Raw genomic sequence first — 8063 nt, 5'->3', positions numbered from 1 at the left:
AAATTCTGCATGGGTCAGGATGCATCCCAGATGGAAAGTGCCCCCAAAGGCAACTGTGGCTGGATTGACAGTGCCAAGTGCCTCCTGCAAACTGACATCAGGAATCTGGCCAGGTGACTTTTGTTTCTCTGGGGAAAGGCCATGGTTCATATCCTGGACACATAGGACCGGAGAGGGCGACTGCCTGCTGAAATTACTCACGGATCAGGCTGCCGCCGAGATGCAAGGTGCCCCACAGGCACCTGTGGCTGGTTCGACAGTGCCAAGTGCCTCCTGCAAACTGACATCAGGAACCTGGCCTGGTGACTTTTGTTTCTCTGGGGAAAGGCCATAGATGATGTCCACTGCCCCCATGCCCGGAGTGGCAGACAGCCTGCTGAATTTACGCACGGATCAGGATAGCTCCCAGATGCAAGGTGCCCCCACAGGCAACTGCGTCTGGTTTGACAGTGCCAAGTGCCTCCTGCAAACTGACATCAGGAACCTGGCCAGGTGACTTTTGTTTCTCTGGGGAAAGGCCATCGTTCCTCTCCAGGGCCCGCTGGCCCGCAGTGGCCGGCTGCCTGCTGGAATTCCACACGGATCAGGATAGCTCCCAGATGAAAGGAGCCCCCACAGGCAACGGTGGCTGGTTTGACAGTGCCAAGTGCCTCCTGCAAGCTGACATCAGGAACCTGGCCTGGTGACTTTTGTTTCTCTGGGGAAAGGTCATGGTTCATATCCTGGACCCGTAGTCCCGGCGTGGCCGGCTGCCTGCTGAAATTCGGAACGGATTAGGATGCCGCCCAGATGAAAGGTACCACCACAGGCAACTGTGGCAGGCTTGACAGTGCCAAGTTCCTCCTGCAAACTGACATCAGGAACCTGGCCTGGTGACTTTTGTTTCTCTGGGGAAAAGCCGTGGTTCATGTCCAGGGCCTGGTGGCCCGGAGTGGCCGGCTGCCTGCTGAAATTCCGCATGGATCAGGATGCCTCCCAGATGAAAAGTGCCCCCACAGGCAACTGTGGCTGGTTTGACAGTGCCAAGTGCCTGCTGCCAACTGACATCAGGAAGCTGGCCAGGTGACTTTTGTTTCTCTGGGGAAAGGCCATCGTTCCTCTCCTGGGCCCGCTGGCCCCGAGTGGCCGGCTGCCTGCTGAAATTCCGCACGGATCAGGATATCTCCCAGATGGAAAGGAGCCCCCACAGGCAACTGTGGCTCGTTTGACAGTGCCAAGTGCCTCCTGCAAGCTGACATCAGGAACCTGGCCTGGTGACTTTTGTTTCTCCGGGGAAAGGTCATGGTTCATATCCTGGACCCGTAGTCCCGGAGTGGCCGGCTGCCTGCTGAAATTCCAAACGGATTAGGATGCCGCCCAGATGAAAGGTACCACCACAGGCAACTGTGGCAGGTTTGACAGTGCCAAGTGCCTCCTGCAAACTGACATCAGGAACCTGGCCTGGTGACTTTTGTTTCTCTGGGGAAAAGCCGTGGTTCATGTCCAGGGCCTGGTGGCCCGGAGTGGCCGGCCGCCTGCTGAAATTCTGCATGGATCAGGATGCCTCCCAGATGAAAAGTGCCCCCACAGGCACCTGAGGCTGGTTTGACAGTGCCAAGTGCCTCCTGCCAACTGACATCAGGAAGCTGGCCGGGTGACTTTTGTTTCTCTGGGGAAAGGCCATCGTTCCTCTCCAGGGCCCGCTGCCCCAGAGTGGCAGACTGCCTGCTGAAATTCCGCATGGATCAGGATGCCTCCCAGATGAAAAGTGCCCCCACAGGAAACTGTGGCTGGTTTGACAGTGCCAAGTGCCTCCTGCAAACTGACATCAGGAACCTGACCAGGTGACTTTTGTTTTTCTGGGGAAAGGCCATCATTCTTCTCCAGTGCCCGTTGGCCCGGAGTGGCCGGCTGCCTGCTGAAATTCCGCACGGATCAAGATACCTCCAAGACCGAAACTAAAACCATAGGCAACTGTGGCAGGTTTGACAGTGCCAAGTGCCTCCTGCAAACTGACATCAGGAACCTGGCCTGGTGACTTTTGTTTCTCTGGGGAAAGGCCATCATTCTTCTCCAGTGCCCGTTGGCCCGGAGTGGCCGGCTGCCTGCTGAAATTCCGCACGGATCAAGATACCTCCCAGATGCAAGGTGCCCCCATAGGCACCTGTGCCTGGTTTGACAGTGCCAAGTGCCTCCTGCAAACTGACATCAGGAACCTGGCCTGGTAACTTTTGTTTCTCTGGGGAAAGGCCATGGTTCATGTCCACGGCCTGGTGGCCCAGAGTGTCCGGATCCCTCCTGAAATTCAGCATGGATCAGGATGCCTCCCAGATGAAAAGTGCCCCCACAGGCAACTGTGGCTGGTTTGAAAATGCAAAGTGCCTCCTGCCAACTGACATCAGGAACCTGGCCTGGTGACTTTTGTTTCTCTGGGGAAAGGCCATCATTCTTTTCCAGGGCCCGCTGGCCCGGAGTTGCCTGCAGCCTGCTGAAATTCCGCACGGATCAGGATGCCTCCCAGACCGAAACTAAAACCATAGGCAACTGTGGCTGGTTTGACAGTGCCAAGTGCCTCCTGCAAACTGACATCAGGAACCTGGCCTGGTAAGTTTTATTTCTCTGAGGAAAAGGCATCGTTCTTGTCCAGGGCCTTGCGGCCTGGAGTGCCTGGCCGCCTGCTGAAATTCCGCATGGGTCAGGATGCATCCCAGATGGAAAGTGCCCCCAAAGGCAACTGTGACTGGATTGACAGTGCCAAGTGCCTCCTGCAAACTGACATCAGGAATCTGGCCAGGTGACTTTTGTTTCTCTGGGGAAAAGCCGTGGTTCATGTCCAGGGCCTGGTGGCCCGGAGTGGCAGACAGCCTGCTGAAATTCCGCATGGATCAGGATGCCTCCCAGATGAAAGGAGCCCCCACAGGCAACGGTGGCTGGTTTGACAGTGCCAAGTGCCTCCTGCAAGCTGACATCAGGAACCTGGCCTGGTAACTTTTGTTTCTCTGGGGAAAGGCCATGGTTCATGTCCTGGACCCGTAGTCCCGGCGTGGCCGGCTGCCTGCTGAAATTCCGAACGGATTAGGATGCCGCCCAGATGCAAGGTACCACCACAGGCAACTGTGGCAGGCTTGACAGTCCCAAGTGCCTCCTGCAAACTGACATCAGGAACCTGGCCTGGTGACTTTTGTTTCTCTGGGGAAAAGCCGTGGTTCATGTCCAGGGCCTGGTGGCCCGGAGTGGCCGGCCGCCTGCTGAAATTCCGCATGGATCAGGATGCCTCCCAGATGAAAAGTGCCCCCAGAGGCACCTGTGGCTGGTTTGACAGTGCCAAGTGCCTGCTGCAAACTGACATCAGGAACCTGGCCTGGTGACTTTTGTTTCTCTGGGGAAAGGCCATCGTTCCTCTCCAGGGCCTGGTGGCCCGGAGTGGCCGACTGCCTGCTGAAATTCCGCACGGATCAGGATACCTCCCAGATGAAAGGAGCCCCCACAGGCAACTGTGGCTGGTTTGACAGTGCCAAGTGCCTCCTGCAAGCTGACATCAGGAACCTGGCCTGGTGACTTTTGTTTCTCTGGGGAAAGGTCATGGTTCATATCCTGGACCCGTAGTCCCGGTGTGGCCGGCTGCCTGCTGAAATTCCGAAAGGATTAGAATGCCGCCCAGATGAAAGGTACCACCACAGGCAACTGTGGCAGGTTTGACAGTGCCAAGTGCCTCCTGCAAACTGACATCAGGAACCTGGCCTGGTGACTTTTGTTTCTCTGGGGAAAAGCCGTGGTTCATGTCCAGGGCCCGTTGGCCCGGAGTGGCCGGCCGCCTGCTGAAATTCCGCACGGATCAGGATGCCTCCCAGATGAAAAGTGCCCCCACAGGCACCTGAGGCTGGTTTGACAGTGCCAAGTGCCTCCTGCCAACTGACATCAGGAACCTGGCCTGGTGACTTTTGTTTCTCTGGGGAAAGGCCATCGTTCCTCTCCAGGGCACGCTGCCCCGGAGTGGCAGACTGCCTGCTGAAATTCCGCATGGATCAGGATGCCTCCCAGATGAAAAGTGCCCCCACAGGCAACTGTGGCTGGTTTGACAGTGCCAAGTGCCTCCTGCAAACTGACATCAGGAACCTGGCCAGGTGACTTTTGTTTCTCTGGGGAAAGGCCATCATTCTACTCCAGTGCCCGTTGGCCCCGAGTGGCCGGCTGCCTGCTGAAATTCCGCACGGTTGAGGATACCTCCCAGATGCAAGGTGCCCCCATAGGCACCTGTGGCTGGTTTTACAGTGCCAAGTGCCTCCTGCAAGCAGACATCAGGAACCTGGCCTGGTGACTTTTGTTTCTCTGGGGAAAGGTCATGGTTCATATCCTGGACCCGTAGTCCCGGAGTGGCCGGCTGCCTGCTGAAATTCCGCAGGGATCAGGATGCATCCCAGACCAAAACTAAAATCATAGGCAACTGTGGCAGGTTTGACAGTGCCAAGTGCCTCCTGCAAACTGACATCAGGAACCTGGCCTGGTCAGTTTTGTTTCTCTGGGGAAAAGCCATCGTTCTTGTCCAGGGCCTTGTGGCCTGGAGTGCCCGGCCGCCTGCTGAAATTCCGCATGGGTCAGGATGCATCCCAGATGAAAAGTGCCCCCACAGGCACCTGTGGCTGGTTTGACAGTGCCAAGTGCCTCCTGCACACTGACATCAGGAACCTGACCTGGTGACTTTTGTTTCTCTGGGGAAAGGCCATCGTTCCTCTCCTGGGCCCGCTGGCCCCGAGTGGCCGGCTGCCTGCTGAAATTCCGCACGGATCAGGATACCTCCCAGATGAAAGGAGCCCCCACAGGCAACTGTGGCTGGTTTGACAGTGCCAAGTGCCTCCTGCAAGCTGACATCAGGAACCTGGCCTGGTGACTTTTGTTTCTCTGGGGAAAGGTCATGGTTCATATCCTGGACCCGTAGTCCCGGAGTGGCCGGCTGCCTGCTGAAATTCCGAACGGATTAGGATGCTGCCCAGATGAAAGGTACCACCACAGGCAACTGTGGCAGGTTTGACAGTGCCAAGTGCCTCCTGCAAACTGACATCAGGAACCTGGCCTGGTGACTTTTGTTTCTCTGGGGAAAAGCCATCGTTCTTGTCCAGGGCCTTGCGGCCTGGAGTGGCCAGCCGCCTGCTGAAATTCTGCATGGGTCAGGATGCATCCCAGATGGAAAGTGCCCCCAAAGGCAACTGTGGCTGGATTGACAGTGCCAAGTGCCTCCTGCAAACTGACATCAGGAATCTGGCCAGGTGACTTTTGTTTCTCTGGGGAAAGGCCATGGTTCATATCCTGGACACATAGGACCGGAGAGGGCGACTGCCTGCTGAAATTACTCACGGATCAGGCTGCCGCCGAGATGCAAGGTGCCCCACAGGCACCTGTGGCTGGTTCGACAGTGCCAAGTGCCTCCTGCAAACTGACATCAGGAACCTGGCCTGGTGACTTTTGTTTCTCTGGGGAAAGGCCATAGATGATATCCACTGCCCCCATGCCCGGAGTGGCAGACAGCCTGCTGAATTTACGCACGGATCAGGATAGCTCCCAGATGCAAGGTGCCCCCACAGGCAACTGCGTCTGGTTTGACAGTGCCAAGTGCCTCCTGCAAACTGACATCAGGAACCTGGCCAGGTGACTTTTGTTTCTCTGGGGAAAGGCCATCGTTCCTCTCCAGGGCCCGCTGGCCCGCAGTGGCCGGCTGCCTGCTGGAATTCCACACGGATCAGGATAGCTCCCAGATGAAAGGAGCCCCCACAGGCAACGGTGGCTGGTTTGACAGTGCCAAGTGCCTCCTGCAAGCTGACATCAGGAACCTGGCCTGGTGACTTTTGTTTCTCTGGGGAAAGGTCATGGTTCATATCCTGGACCCGTTGTCCCGGCGTGGCCGGCTGCCTGCTGAAATTCGGAACGGATTAGGATGCCGCTCAGATGAAAGGTACCACCACAGGCAACTGTGGCAGGCTTGACAGTGCCAAGTTCCTCCTGCAAACTGACATCAGGAACCTGGCCTGGTGACTTTTGTTTCTCTGGGGAAAAGCCGTGGTTCATGTCCAGGGCCTGGTGGCCCGGAGTGGCCGGCTGCCTGCTGAAATTCCGCATGGATCAGGATGCCTCCCAGATGAAAAGTGCCCCCACAGGCACCTGTGGCTGGTTTGACAGTGCCAAGTGCCTGCTGCCAACTGACATCAGGAACCTGGCCTGGTGACTTTTGTTTCTCTGGGGAAAGGCCATCGTTCCTCTCCAGGGCCTGGTGGCCCGGAGTGGCCGACTGCCTGCTGAAATTCCGCACGGATCAGGATACCTCCCAGATGAAAGGAGCCCCCACAGGCAACTGTGGCTGGTTTGACAGTGCCAAGTGCCTCCTGCAAGCTGACATCAGGAACCTGGCCTGGTGACTTTTGTTTCTCTGGGGAAAGGTCATGGTTCATATCCTGGACCCGTAGTCCCGGTGTGGCCGGCTGCCTGCTGAAATTCCGAAAGGATTAGAATGCCGCCCAGATGAAAGGTACCACCACAGGCAACTGTGGCAGGTTTGACAGTGCCAAGTGCCTCCTGCACACTGACATCAGGAACCTGACCTGGTGACTTTTGTTTCTCTGGGGAAAGGCCATCGTTCCTCTCCTGGGCCCGCTGGCCCCGAGTGGCCGGCTGCCTGCTGAAATTCCGCACGGATCAGGATACCTCCCAGATGAAAGGAGCCCCCACAGGCAACTGTGGCTGGTTTGACAGTGCCAAGTGCCTCCTGCAAACTGACATCAGGAACCTGGCCTGGTGACTTTTGTTTCTCTGGGGAAAAGCCGTGGTTCATGTCCAGGGCCCGTTGGCCCGGAGTGGCCGGCCGCCTGCTGAAATTCCTCACAGATCAGGATGCCTCCCAGATGAAAAGTGCCCCCAGAGGCACCTGAGGCTGGTTTGACAGTGCCAAGTGCCTCCTGCCAACTGACATCAGGAACCTGGCCTGGTGACTTTTGTTTCTCTGGGGAAAGGCCATCGTTCCTCTCCAGGGCCCGCTGCCACGGAGTGGCAGACTGCCTGCTGAAATTCCGCACGGATCAGGATAACTCCCAGATGAAAGGAGCCCCCACAGGCAACTGTGGCTGGTTTGACAGTGCCAAGTGCCTCCTGCAAACTGACATCAGGAACCTGGCCTGGTGACTTTTGTTTCTCTGGGGAAAGGCCATCATTCTTCGCCAGTGCCCGTTGTCCCGGAGTGGCCGGCTGCCTGCTGAAATTCCGCACGGATCAGGATACCTCCTAGATGCAAGGTGCCCCCATAGGCACCTGTGGCTGGTTTGACAGTGCCAAGTGCCTCCTGCAAACAGACATCAGGAACCTGGCCTGGTAACTTTTGTTTCTCTGGGGAAAGGCCATGGTTCCTCTCCAGGGCCCGCTGCCCCGGAGTGGCAGACAGCCTGCTGAATTTCCGCACGGATCAGGATAGCTCCCAGATGCAAGGTGCCCCCAGAGGCAACTGTGGCTGGTTTGACAGTGCCTAGTGCCTCCTGCAAACTGACATCAGGAACCTGGCCAGGTGACTTTTGTTTCTCTGGGGAAAGGCCATCGTTCCTCTCCTGGGCCCGCTGGCCCGCAGTGGCCGGCTGCCTGCTGAAATTCCGCACGGATCAGGATATCTCCCAGATGGAAAGGAGCCCCCACAGGCAACTGTGGCTGGTTTGACAGTGCCAAGTGCCTCCTGCAAGCTGACATCAGGAACCTGGCCTGGTGACTTTTGTTTCTCCGGGGAAAGGTCATGGTTCATATCCTGGACCCGTAGTCCCGGAGTGGCCGGCTGCCTGCTGAAATTCCAAACGGATTAGGATGCCGCCCAGATGAAAGGTACCACCACAGGCAACTGTGGCTGGTTTGACAGTGCCAAGTGCCTCCTGCAAACTGACATCAGGAACCTGGCCTGGTGACTTTTGTTTCTCTGGGGAAAAGCCGTGGTTCATGTCCAGGGCCTGGTGGCCCGGAGTGGCCGGCCGGCTGCTGAAATTCTGCATGGATCAGGATGCCTCCCAGATGAAAAGTGCCCCCACAGGCACCTGAGGCTGGTTTGACAGTGCCAAGTGCCT

Source organism: Passer domesticus, chromosome 3 (assembly GCF_036417665.1).
Source record: "Passer domesticus isolate bPasDom1 chromosome 3, bPasDom1.hap1, whole genome shotgun sequence".
NCBI classification, from domain to species: Eukaryota; Metazoa; Chordata; class Aves; order Passeriformes; family Passeridae; genus Passer; species Passer domesticus.
Note: the sequence above shows the minus strand (reverse complement) of the source record.